This window comes from Bos indicus, chromosome 1 (assembly GCF_029378745.1).
Source record: "Bos indicus isolate NIAB-ARS_2022 breed Sahiwal x Tharparkar chromosome 1, NIAB-ARS_B.indTharparkar_mat_pri_1.0, whole genome shotgun sequence".
In the NCBI taxonomy this organism is placed as follows: Eukaryota; Metazoa; Chordata; class Mammalia; order Artiodactyla; family Bovidae; genus Bos; species Bos indicus.
In genome coordinates, this window is record NC_091760.1 from 90,494,050 (window position 1) to 90,508,070 (window position 14,021).

At 37.6% G+C, this 14,021-nt stretch overlaps 1 protein-coding gene across 4 annotated transcripts in view; it reads left to right on the forward strand.

The window, feature by feature from the left end:
- Positions 1-14,021, forward strand: part of TBL1XR1 (TBL1X/Y related 1) — a 178,075-nt gene that overhangs the window by 83,735 nt on the left and 80,319 nt on the right. For all 4 annotated transcript variants that reach the window (XM_070791713.1, XM_019959464.2, XM_019959461.2 and 1 more), the window contains exon 2: positions 4,674-4,748. The gene's annotated coding sequence lies outside the window, so the exon portion shown is untranslated. The remainder of the gene's footprint in view (positions 1-4,673; positions 4,749-14,021) is intronic.

Consider the following 14,021-nt stretch of genomic DNA (forward strand, 5'->3'; position numbering starts at 1 on the left):
TCAGTGTAATTGAGAAGATTAAGTTGAAACTCTTTGATTTACAAATATATTCCTTTCTTAAAAGTTCTAGTTGGAGGTAATCACCATTATTTATTGTGCTTTCAGTCTTGTGCTAAGCAGTTTAATTTGAACTTTATCTGTGACTTTTCTGTTGTCCAGAAGTTCATTTAACAAAAATCTTTCTAAGAAGATTGATTATGGTAGGATTGATAAAATTTTCTCTTAATTCTTGAGATAATTTCCCTGCAGTTCTCCAAATTTAAAAAATTCATTTGTAACTTTTATTTCTTAAAGATACCAGTTACTCATTCTTGCTTTTGTTACTAGTTACTGGTTTCTAGATTAGATTATGTCACTGCTATGAATTATAAGCAAAAAAAAATTTTTTTTTACTTTTTTTAGGGAGAAGTTTCATAATCCATTAGCTTTTAAAAGAGATTTATAAATCAAAGAAATTTGCCTCGAGAGATTGCAGGGTATTATGTTTGAAAATCAGTCAAAATACACTGTTATGCTGTTTTTTATAGGATTTTTCATCTTAAAAAAAGCCTGATTATGTATGTCTGCTGAATTAGCAGTGTCTGTTTCTATACTGAAAGCTCATTCTAAGATTAATACTTCATTTATTTTAGGTAAAATGTTCTGAAATTTATAGATTCTAAAAGCATAGCTTTTTGTTTATAGATGAAATTAAAGCCTGCAAACATTTATTTTATCACAAGAAGTGAAGCACATGGGTTTAGTTTATGTAGTACACTAAGTAGTTCATAGAGTCACAGATTTTATGATGTGGCTTATCATAGTTTTTTTTATTTTAATGGCAAAAGATCAACCTTTATTGGCTTTCTTGGAAGTGATACTAAAATTATTGGTATAGCCAGGCTCTCCTAAGTATTAAAAACAAAGCAAAACTACCTGTTGAATTCTTCCTTGCTATTGTGATTTGTGTTGTAGTTCAGTTCTACTGTGTTTTATTGTCAAATATGTTTGTACCTATTCCTGCACATAATAGATACTATGTAACTTTATCATCATGTGTATCCCACAAACTGTATGCTCAAGGCATTGTTCTTAGTTCTGTGGTGGGATAGCAAGATGAGCAGATCAGTCCCTGGCCTGGGGAAGCCTGATAGGGGAGGCATGGGGAGACCATGAGGCAATTCAGAGTTGTGGTAAGGGAGACATGCACTTCTCTCAAGCAGTAAGTGAGTAATCAAGGGAGGAAGCTGATTTGGGCTGAAACTTGAAAGAAGAGATGGGCCAGGTTTGTGGGCAAAACCACAGTAGAAGGACATTTCTGCCAAAGTAATGGGCAGTGTCATGGCAGCCAAAGAGTACTGAGAGCAGGGAGGGTGATCTGCTGCAGCAAGAGTAGAGGAGGTTGAGCGAGTGAGATTATAAAGGCAGGTGTTTAGGATACATAATGGTTTTGGGCTTTTTGGCCAGTTGCATTGCTTTAGTACAGGTGGTTTTAGTCTATATTTATCCTATTGGATTATCTGAAGTCACCTTTGTTGTTGTTGTTCAGTTCCTCAGTCATGTCCAACTCTTTTTTCAGCCGCATGTACTGCAGCACACTAGGCTTCCCTGTCTGTCACTGTCTCCTGGAGTTTGCTCAAACTCATGTCTGTTGAGTCGATGATGGCATCTAACCATCTCATCCTCTGTCATCCCCTTCTCCTCCTGCCTTCAATCTTTCCCAGCATCGGGTTCTTTTCCAGTGAGGTGGCTCTTGACAGCAGATGGCCAAAGTTTTGGAGCTTCAGGTTCGAGCATCAGTCCTTGCAATGAATATTCAGTGTTGATTTCCCTCAGGATTGACTGGGTTTATCTCCAAGGGACTCTGAAGAGTCTTGGCCAGCACCACAATTTGAAAGCATCAGTGAAAAGATGCTTGCTGCTCAGAAGGAAAGCTATGACAAACCTAGACACCGTATTAAAAAGCAGAGACATCACTTTGCCGACAAAGGTCCATCTAGCCAAACTATGTAGTCATGTACAGATGTGAGAGTTGGACCACAAAGAAGACTGAACACTGGAGAACTGATGCTTTCAAAATGAATCGACCAGGAAAATATTAATGCAGAAACCAAAATATAGCCCTATGTATAATTTTTAAAAGTTTCTGGAAATTCCCTGGTGGTCCAGTGGTTAGGACTCTGTGGCTTCCACTGCAAGGGGCATAGGTTGGACCCCTGGTTGTTAATACACCATTTTCTGTAGATTTATTTACCCTTCAACTCCTAGAATCAGATATTTAACCCCTTCAGTATTAAATCACTCTTGTGGGCTTTTCCCATGAGGAGCTGTCACCTGATAAAAGCTAAATGAATGAATGAAGAGAAGAAGGGAAGAGAAAATATATTTAGAGAAAACTGAGATTAGAGACCTCTGTGAGAGTGATGACAGGACTCACCACAAAAAAATTAAGAGGAGAGAACCAGGGAGGGGGAAGTAAAGACTAGCAACAGGAATAATCTGATTTAGTATTTCCCAAAGGTACATGTGTGTAAGTTTGTGTGTGTTGGGTGTGTACACATCCTAGTAGTGAAAGCTCTCCATTGAAGTACAGTGTTTAGTTACTCCATATATGCTCATTTTAGATTTTAAAAATTAAATGTTTTTAATATTTGATACTGCGGTTCAACTTGGCTGTGGTATCAGAGAGTCATGTATAACGTATGGTCCATAATGGTGTTCAAAGGGTTGGAGTTCTGCAGAGCGACAGTGGCACGCCCATTCACTCATTCTATTTCTGAAAATTGCCATGTGTTGGGGCTTATTACTATAAGTTTACTAGTGTTTGATTATGTAGATTTGTGGATTATATTATTCAGTTTTAACCAAACCCCATAAAATAGACTAATAATGTGAAGATTCCTACAAAGAAACAGAATATCAGAAACATGAACAAGAATAGGAAACAAGAAAATGGTAGGGCAGGTACTTAAACAGTTAGAATAAGCTTTCCACCTTCCCTGATCTAATCATTTTAGAAGGTGGGTGAAAAAATTAGAGATTCTCAAGAAACACATTTGACATATAGTATGATTTCACTGTTGGTACTGATGAACCTTACTGTTAAGGATCTAGAATGTTGTATGAAGTTCAGTAGCATATATTAGTTATTTATGAATAACTAGAATGGAGAAGGTGATGGCACCCCACTCCAGTACTCTTGCCTGGAAAATCCCATGGACGGAGGAGCCTGGTAGGCTGCAATCCATGGGGTCACGAAGAGTCGGACACGACTGAGTGACTTCACTTTCACTTTTCACTTTCATGCATTGGAGAAGGAAATGGCAACCCACTCCAGTGTTCTTGCCTGGAGAATCCCAGGGATGGGGGAGCCTGGTTGGCTGCCGTCTATGGGGTCACACAGAGTCGGACACGACTGAAGTGACTTAGCAGCGGCAGCAGAATGAATGTATGCCAGTCTACATAGGTTAGAGCTCAAAAATTCACGAAAACTTGTATGGCAAAATAATTGATGTCCATAATAAATGACACTGAGGTAGACAGAACCTAGCAGTAATCTAGTTTTTGTTTGGATTCAATCATGATGTCTATAGAACATTTTCCCCAATAGGTGTTAGTAAAGATCTACTGAGTAGCTCAGTGTTTTGTGCCAGAAAGCCTTGAGGCTCACTTACCTGTCTTGAAGCACAAGAAGCCGGTGAAATATCATATGTTGATATAACCGTTTATAATTTCACTTATAAATGTGTGGTGTGTTTAATAAATATTATTTTAATTCCTAGATCTTCTTACAGCTCAGCTACGTGAAAAGTTGTATAATAGCACTGAAGTTATTTAGTGTGGCCTTGGTAATCAGCAGAATGAGGGTTTCAGTCAATTGAAGATAAAATCAGAGAGGAGCACATTTCAAGGGATTGCATTTTTTCTGCATATATTTGGTGTATTTGCCAGGTTATCTTTTTAGTGTTACTGGCTTAACACTTTTTGGTGTATGAAGAAAATCTCTTGCATGCCTTCGTGTGGCATCAGCTTGTACTCTTATAGAAAGGTGCGCTCTGCTTGCCCATGGTGGGAGCTGCACTGGTCAGTGTCTCACCCGAAAGCTGCCACTCTGAAAGGGTGTGTGAAAAACCACTGTGTACTTGCAGACAATGGACTTGAAAAATAATGTGCTGTGCCCCAGCAATTGAGAAGACTGGGTAAACTCTGTAGAATAGAAAGTCTGAAGAGATTTCCAGTTTAGTACATTTTGATTGAAATTGCTTCAAAACCAGTGATGTTTTCTCTTAGTCATTAAACAGAATATGTAACATATAAGTTTATAGTGTTTTTCATGGCTCTTGCTGGTAGATTAGGAACCTGCCATACTGGGCCCAGTAGTGGTGATATTTGCGTGAGTTGAGTTGAATGGCGGTGAGTGCCTCCTTTATGCAAATTCATCTCTTGAGCCTCATTTTGTTCATTGTGTCAACTTTTTAGAAATGTTGTAATGATTCAGTGCCTGCTGTGTACTACATGCTCAAAAGTTGCTGCTGTTTATGACAACAGTTGCTTAGGGAGAGAAACATACTCTCTGGTGGGGGCCTTGAAGATATAGAGATAGTATTTCCTTCCTGTAAAATTTGGAATGAGAAATCTTTTCAGCAGAATGTGTTTTAGGATGCACTGAATATTTTACTTTCCTTTTTCCTCAGCTTCAGCAACAGCAACTTGTGATTGGCGGTACCAGATACTCAGTTGTACATCCCCACATCAATGCACTGCCAATGGTAAGAATTTCTCCTTTTTCTTCTGTCAGAGATTGTCTTAATTGCTCTTTTTATTATTGTCTTATTTTTAAGAACCTGTTAAAAATTTTTAAGTTTTCCACAATTTGACAAAATTCATTTGTTCCCAAACTGAAGAACTGTTTTTTAAAATATGTAATTTAAGGTACTTAGAAAATAATGTTTGATTATTTATTTGTTTTCTAAGGCAGAACACTTGATTTGAAGATTTCCATTGTCTTTGCTGTGGTTATAAGAATGAAGAGTACTAAACTCAAGTTACAGTGGCAGTAATACCTCTTGTGTTTTTGTCCATCATCTTACTGAAATTGTCATATCACATTTCTCATAATATTTATAGTTAATGGGCAGTTAAATGGCTAAAATTCTACCCGTCTTTAGTAAGTGGATAATTATTAGGAGAAGCATTCTTACTTATTTAACAAGATTGTTTAGAATCTTTTCTCTGTGGAATGAAAATCTGTCCACTGTGTGATACAGCAAAAGACCACTAGACTGTGGGAACTGGGATTCGCTCTCTGCTGCATATGTCTTGTGTGACTTGGCAGAAGCACTCTTAAAAAAGTAGGTGATAGCACTGGACTAAATTTCTAATGTTCATTCTAGCTAGACTAAGTGATCTCATCACTGTTACTTAGAAATCAGAGTGATTTTTACCTTACAAAAAGTAATTCCTAACATACGTGATATGGGTCTGTTTTTGGGGGATCAGGAAATAGAATGAATTATGAATTTTTATTTATTTTTTTAAGAATTAATGTCTTACAACAATGTTTTCTATAGTGCATTATCAAAACTTTTAATTATTTTTAGTCAAATTTTCATTTTAAATATTAAATTAGGGAGCTATAGAAACTGATTAAGTTTTATGGAACTTGGTGGGAAATTATAGATGCATCTGTCTGAAATAAAAAATACTAAAAATTAACTAGAACCAGAATGAGTGAGAGCGATACGCAAGTTATCTGTGAAAATATTTCTAGGAAATGATTCATTTTAAAAATGGACGTGTCAGCGTGTCAGAGTTCCTCTGCCTGAGCTATCTTCTGTATTCTTACTGCTGATGAGAAAATGACCTCTCCCTGTCTCCAGTCTCCCTTTTCCCATTCTCCTTCCCCTCAGTAGGTAATGGGGAATGTTGGGGGAAAAAAGGATTTTTGTTCTGTCTCTACCTAGCACAAGGATGACATGGTCGTTCATTCATATATGAAATATTTATGGGTTCTTTATGGTACTTGGGTGATTCATTAACCATCAGTAAATCTTCTGTTTCTTCTGGAGCACTACAGTTTCTCACATAAACAGCTCATCAAGCATTTTGAGTAACTGTTTTGTTTGAAGTTCACTTTTGAAACCTGTGCGTTTTTCTTGGTTGTTGGAGTCTTAGCTATTTGTGGCATGTCTCCCCCAAGAAATAAGTTGCACAGACCTGTTGGATGTCTGAGAGCCAATTGTGATGCTACTGGTTCTCTCTTCTAAGCGCCTACCTTCAAGTGACTTTGTAATGTACCTCTCACATAGCCTGTGTGTTGTTTTGTTTGGGAAACAGCTTGTAGACTGTATTTTAAATTCAGCTATCTTAAGCATATTTGCCAATTTTTTGAAAAATCCCTGAAGTCATTTTTAAGTCATTTTTATATATGGCTTATGCTTTACCTCTTTTTATCCTTCTAATACGTTTGTCTTGATTGCATCCTTATGCCTCTCTTTCCCTTGACTTTTTAAAATAAATCAGTAGTTAGATTTAAAAGATTAATTCAGGTTTTTCTGCATTATTTGGGGATGGGGGTAGGGTGACAGAAGCCGTACGTAGTGAAGCATAACCTGTAAGTAGCAACCAAATGTAATATATGAATTTTGTTGTCAATCTGTAAAACTTCAAATTAAAAGGATGTATGGTGATATTAAGAAATTACTGTCATCACCTTACACTACCCCAAAACCAAATAAACCAACCCCCTAACCCTCGCAACAGCCAAAAACTGTCACAGGAAAGTAACAAGTACAGCAAGAATGCAAGGAGATCCAACCAGTGCATCCTAAAGGAAATCAGTCCTGAATATCCATTAGAAGGACTGATGCTGAAGCTCTAATACTTTGGCCACCTCATTAGAAAAGACCCTGGTGCTGGGAGGGATTGGGGGCAGGAGGAGAAGGGGACAACAGAGGATGAGATGCTCGATGGCATCACTGACTTGATGGACATGAGTTGGAGCAAGTTCTGGGAGCTGGTGATGGACACGGAATCCTGGCGTGCTGCAGTCGGAACATATTGTAGGAGGTACTAAGTAATTTAAGGAGAGGCGTATAATATTGATTTGTCTCTGTGACCATTGATGGTCATTACCTAGATCATCTCTTATTATTTATTATCTGTAATATTTCTATAAAAAGAAACTTCCCTCATTAGGTATTTGGTTACTCTGTGGCACAGTTTGCACAGAAACGGCATACCAAATTCTTGATTCTTGCCTTTATTTACCAGTTTTCTGTATCTGTAGCTCTATTCCTGTTTTGTACATAAGTTTATCTGCCAATATTTAAAGTGCTAAGTTGTTTCATAGAATGCTGGGAAAAGTAGACCAGAAAGAACTTTTACAAAAAGTGTCTCTCTGAGCTTGTGAATTTAAATAATTTGATTTTTTACTGCATTGTAGTTTTTATCTTTTAGGATACTCAGGTTGTCTTAGCCTAGGGAGCCTTTTTAAGTTGACTTCTGAGCGTTTTTGATAGGACTCTGGTCTCTGATAGCTTCCCTGCTTTGTGACATGACAGGATGTTCCTGAGCTCATCTTCTCCGTGTCCTTCCTCAGTCCTCAACTCAGCCGTGTCTCCAGAAAGTCGAGTTCCTTTTAGTGAGAAGCAGTATGTAGAGCCCCAGTTTTGTGCTGAGGGCATTTGTTGTATTCTGGATATGTATCTGGTGTGTCTGTGATACATCTGATAAAAAGTTTGGATTTTAATTTTTCAAGCTTAAATTCTTTGATTTCAATATTTCCATCCTTTTTCATGCTGAATAATGTCTTTTTCTAATGGTATTTACGTAAACTTGTTTCTTTTGTATATTTATATTGCATATTAGTATAATGCTATATATGTATTTAACATGTGTAAAACATTAAAACTATAAAATAAAGTGTGTAAGATATAAATATGTTAATATATTTTACATAGTATAATTTTTATATTTATAAATATATATTTATATATTTAAACCATTACCCCCAATATGATTACTGAAAATAGCAATTTTATTTTTTTTCTTTTGCCCATGTCCCACTGGGGTTTACATTCAAAGTAAATCCATTTATATGATTTTTCCACCAACTTGGTCAGAATCAGGTCCATTTGTTTCATTTTATTTTTAATTCTTAGGGTTTGAAAATACTGATTTAATCTTGTTTATAACTTTATGTAAAACACGGGTATTACTTCAAAATGAAGTGTGTACTTAGATTCTTCTCCTTATAGGTAACCAAGTTTAGCTTAGGTTGCTATTTTTAAAAATATAAACAAACCTGTGAGTCTGTGTATGTGAGTGTGTGTGTGGGTGTCTAGACACACTCACACACACACACACACACACACACACACACACACACACACGCTTTGTTTTGTATGTATAAGTAGAAGACGAGCTCAGTAACACCCTGTCTTGTCACAAAGCAGGGAAGCTATCAGAGACCAGAATCCTATCAAAAACGCCCAGAAGTCAACTTAAATGTTTTGTATAGTTTTGTATAGAAGTCCACAGAACGTTTGGAGACCACCTTTATAGTACTGTATAGAATTAGTCCTCTGTTTTTATAATAGCTGAGTAGCAGTTCATTACCTAGATGTAGCTTAGCTGTTTCATGAATGAGAGTTTTAGGTATGAGCATGTAATTTTGAGGCAGCTTGCCAAATTCTCTTCCTTAGGCTTTATGCCATTCTCTGTTTTTCCCAGTAATGTGTGAAGGTGCCTGTTTTCCCACTTGTAAACGGTATATAGTCAGAACCTTTTGGATATATACATATTTTATTTCATAGTTGAAAAATGGTGTCTCAATTTAGTTCTTATTTGCATCTCACATGCTTTAGAGCAGTTTGTATGTTTTTTCCTTTGAACTCTTCCAAAGATAAATTCTCATTTTTCAATAAAAGACTATCCATTTTTGTCGACCAGTCCCTTTAGGCCTTCTCTTTTCTCTTTTTTTGTAATTCTCCAGTCATCGCACTGCTTCTAAAACTTAATTTGGTTTAACAAGATTTTCCTACTAAGAATAAAACCTCACTGACCAGTTGTCAGGTTTGATTTCTGTAGAATCAGACCCTTGATTATAACCATTTTTTTTGAAAGCTGAACCCAGAAAGTTCCTGTAAGGAAATAAGAAAAGGAAGATAAGGAGACGAGTACAGGATACAGGTTAATATTTTAGGCAGTTGGAACCATTTCTTGTTGGGACCTTTGGAAGCTGGTGTAGAACATGCCCCTTAGTTCTTCCACTCAGTGGTCACGAAAGGGGCAATTTGTGCAACAGCTCCATTCTTTATTGGTGGAGTTATGCTTTGGAAAGGGCAAGACATCAGCTCCTTAGTACTCTCTCCTGACGTCACTGACCAGATGACCTTCAGGTGTTTGCAGTAAGAAAGTGCCTACTTGGTAAGGAGAACAGTGAGCAGGGCTTGTGGCCTGGGCGCTGCCAGTGCCCACTGGCTGTTGTGTCAATGGATATTCTAGTCTACTTGCAACTACATTTCTCAGTGTAAATTAGTTAATCTCATTCATAAATTGCCCTACTGTATTTTGTTAACATCTCTTCTCCTAGAACTTGATTATCCTAAGAGAATTAATAAAAGTAATTTATGACTTGCTCGACTGAGGATAAGACCCCAGAGTTGTAACCCTTTTGAGAGGTAACTCCCCAAGAGCAGTGTGGTGTGTATTGAGGAGCTAACGATCTGTTACTTTTTGTTCTCCACTTCTCAAGAATATCATCTATGAAATAATTTGTTCTGTTCACTGTAGAAAAACTCATTATTATTTTCATCCACTATCGTGATTTTGAAGTGGTATTACTAAATGTGAAGATTGAATGGTACTGCCCGTATAGACAGGATTGTGTGAAGTATTCATTTTATTTTGGTGGAGAGTTTATGTCCCTGAAGAACTAATTTTCAAGTCAATAGTAAGAGAGTTACAGTGAAAAACTCTATTAGTTTTGTGGATTTTTTATTTCTTCCCCTTTGAATGGATGAAACTGAAAATAATAGCTACAGGCTGAATTTCTTTCAGAAGTGTCTGTGCTTTTGCATATGTCTGAGCAGGTATCCCTTTGAAAAATGTATGATTTATTTTCTGTAAAAGCAAAATAAATGATAAACTCAGAAAAGCAGAGCACATGCACATTGGAGTTGTATGTTTTTTTTTTTATAAGATTCTTTTTGATATGGACCATTTTTAAACTCTTTATTGAATTTGTTATACTATTGTTACACTATTCTGTTTTATATTTGGGGTTTTTGACCGCAAGATATGTGGGGTCTTACTATAGCCCACCAGGCTGCTGTGTACATGGAATTCTCCAGGCAAGAATACTTCAGTGGGTTGCCATTTTCTTCTCCAGGGGATCTTCTGACCCAGGAAGCAAACCCCAATTCCAGGCAGGTTCTTTACCATCTGAGCCACCAGGGAACTCTACAGTTTTCTAAAAGGAGAGATGAAGGAGAAGAAAAGAGTGTGTGTGTGTGTGTGTATATATATATATTCCCTTGTAGTTCAGTTGGTAAAGAATCTGCCTGCAGTGCAGGAGACCCCTGGGTTCGATTCCTGGGTTGGGAGGATCCCCTGAAGAAGGAAATGGCAACCCACTCCAGTATCCTTGCCTGGAAAATCTCATGGACAGAGGAGCCTGGTGGGCTGCAGTCCATGGGGTCGCAAAGAGTCGGGCATGACTGAGCAGCTAACACTTATCTCCCTGACCAGGGATGCACCCCCCGATTGGAAAGCAAAATCTTAACCACTGGACCACCAGGGAAGTCCCTGGAGTTGGGTTTAACTGAATGCCTTCATCTTTACCATTAGATGTTTGTTGTGTGGTGTGAGGCTGATATGACTGATCAAGATGAACCTGAGTGATTGTGGCATCATTTAGAAGGCAAAGTGTAGATTCTTATATGGATTTAATCCTTATATTAAATGTAATAGTTGACTTGTTATGGTGAAATAGTTAAAAGTTGTTATGGTGAGTAGCCGTATGGTGTAATAATTAACTTGTTATGGTGAGTAGCAATTTAAAAATTGATCTTCATATGTCATATAATCTTGGCCTCTGTTCTACAATTTCTTAGTATGAGGCACCATGCAACCAAAAATAAAATATGGCTCTTTATGTCTCAAGGAGCCCAAAATAAAGTTTTTCCAACTTCTCACACTGACTATACTATGTTAAATTCAGTCTTAATAGGATCTGACACATCTAGGATCCTGGATGTGTTGTGTGTTGGGCTGTGCTGTGCTTTGCTTACTCAGTCTTGTCTGACTTTTTGCGACCCTTTGGACAGTAGCGCACTAGGCTCCTCTGTCCATGGGATTCCCCCGGGCAAGAATATGGGAGTGGATTGCCAATTTGTTCTCCCAGGGATCTTCCCTATCTAGAGATCAAACCTGCATCTCCTGATTAGAATTGGGCTCCTGGTCCAATACTAGCAATATAGCCGAATTTGAAACTACAAACCATATTTCATGGACATACTGAAGCCAGTTAGAATCTTCTTTTCCTTGCTTTCTTTCATTAATCCATCCATCTTTCCAGGGGATAATACTGCTTTTAAAAAACATTTGCGTTTTAATTTTTTGTTCCAAAGAAAAACTAACATACTGAAGTTTGAGAGGTAAAAGAAACTGCCAAATTTAACAGATACTGTTTGTTTTCTTCTTCACGTTCTGTCCTTTTCTGCAAGCTAGTTAATTTCAGTCATTTCTTTGGTTTTTCTCCTGATTCTTTTAAACGGAATTTCTTCACAATGTCTATTTTTTCTCCTATGCTATGATTACTATTTCCTCCTGTCAGGAGGATCTGTTTTTTTAAAAAGATGCTAGTGTTCTTATTTTTCTACCTACTTTCTATATATAAAAGACCATCTCACTTGACATTCATTTCCAGTTAAATTTTAGTGGAATCATGTGAGTTCATTGTAATCTGATATTTTTAAAACATGACTCAATGTAGGGATTTATGAGTTTACAACAAATCACAGAGATATATTTTAAATATGTAGGAGACACCAAGACATTTTGATTAGCTTACAGTTTTTTGACACATAAGAAAATGTAAATTAAAATCAGACCAACAATGGAAAGATGAATGAGTGTTCTGAAAGAGAGTAGATAGATATTTAAATATCTGTGTAACTGTGAGTCTGTTACCATCTCTGTTTTATAGGTGAGGAAACCATTTTTCCTGTTCATAATGGCTTAGATAATAAATTGTAAAGTCTGAAGTCTAAACCAAGTCTTTTCCCACGGTTTTTTCTTCTCTTTAGAGAACGTGTCTGTATTTCTGTTCTGAGATGGAAATGATAGGGACTGTGGCATGATGGAATTGGAGTGGAATTCTGGGTTCTCACAGAGATTGTGTCTTGCCTTTTATATTACATGAGGGACAGTTAAGGAATGAAATTGTTGTAGAGGCCTTTAAAAAAATTATATTTGCATTTGCAAATTTTCTTAAGCTTTTTATTATTTTCTGGCTTCACTGTGGCTCAGCTGGTAAAGAATCTGCCTGCAATGCTGGAGACCTGAGTTCAATCCCTGGGTTAGGAAGATCCCCTGAAGAAGGGAAAGGCTACCCACCCCAGTATTCTGGCCTGGAGAATTCCAAGGACTGTACAGTCCATGGCGTCACAAAGAGTCAGACAGGACTGAGTGACTTTCACTTGTTTCTGGCAGACAGGGCAAATGGTTGTTTTCATTGGAAGGGGGGATTTGATATTTTGCCTGATATTTCAGAAGTTAAGTATCACAGTGAAGCATCTGAATTGATATTGTGTACTTTTTAAACACATTTTGTGTTTCCTTCACCAGTCTTTTAATTCATTTGATGGAGGGATGTTTTTGTTTCATAAAGTCTTTTAATGTATTCCTTGTACACTTTCTCCCCTCAGTTGCAAGTAGGATAGAATCATCAGTGGTTTTTCATAGAAATAAAGTTAATTCATTTATTTTGAAATGATCCATAAGTCATTTGTCTACTTTTTCCCCCCCTTTTATTGAAGTTTCTACCTGTAGTAGGGATGGAAATTTATTTCAAAACCAGGCTTTCTCTGATTTGTCCTTCTGCCTGTAACAGAACAGGTCTCATAACCGTCAGTGGTATACTGTGTGTGTGTGTGTGTAGGAGGCAGACAGATAACTCATCGCGACACCTTGGTCTCACCTCTCCCGCCCTCCCACCCCACGTCTGCAGCTGCACTGGGCGCCGTGGCAGCCACTAGTGATGTGATGTGTAACTGTTGAGCTCTTGAAAAAGTGACTAGTTGTAACTAGTGATGTGTAACTGTTGAGCTCTTGAAAAAGTGACTGGTTGTAACTAGTGATGTGAACTGTTGAGCTCTTGAAAAAGTGACTGGTTGTAACTAGTGATGTGTAACTGTTGAGCTCTTGAAAAAGTGACTAGTTGTAACTAGTGATTTGTAACTGTTGAGCTCTTGAAAAAGTGACTAGTTGTAACTCAAATATGCTGTAAATATAAAATGTACACTGGATTTTGAAGAGTTGTTTTTGTTTTCTAAGTGAAATCTTAGTCTTGCTTGGATCTCAAGAGATGATATTGTTTGGATATATTGGATTAAATAAAAATAGACTATTAGAGTCAATTGCCACCTTAAAAACCTTTTTTTTTTCCTCATGAGTCTACTAGAAACTGACAAACCTTTGGTTAGCATTGTGTGTCTGTTGACAGTGTTCTGTACCTTGCTGATCACAGCTACCTGATGTAAAGGTTCTCCTTGTCTGCCAGAAACAAGTAACTAGAGCAGTGAGAAACTTCAGGGCTCCTGCGAGCCGTGCAGAGCATGTGGGCTCCTGTTTGCAGCAGCGTCCCGTCTCAGCACCCAAAGCGCCCTCCCCTGGGGCCGCGGCTGGGTGCTGCACACCCGCCCAGCTCTGCTGTCCGTGCGGAAATTCTCAGAAAAACATGAATGGATAACAACAGAAAGCAATGATGGAACAGTAGGAAATTGCACGGGAAGCTTTTGGGAGATATTGTTTACTGT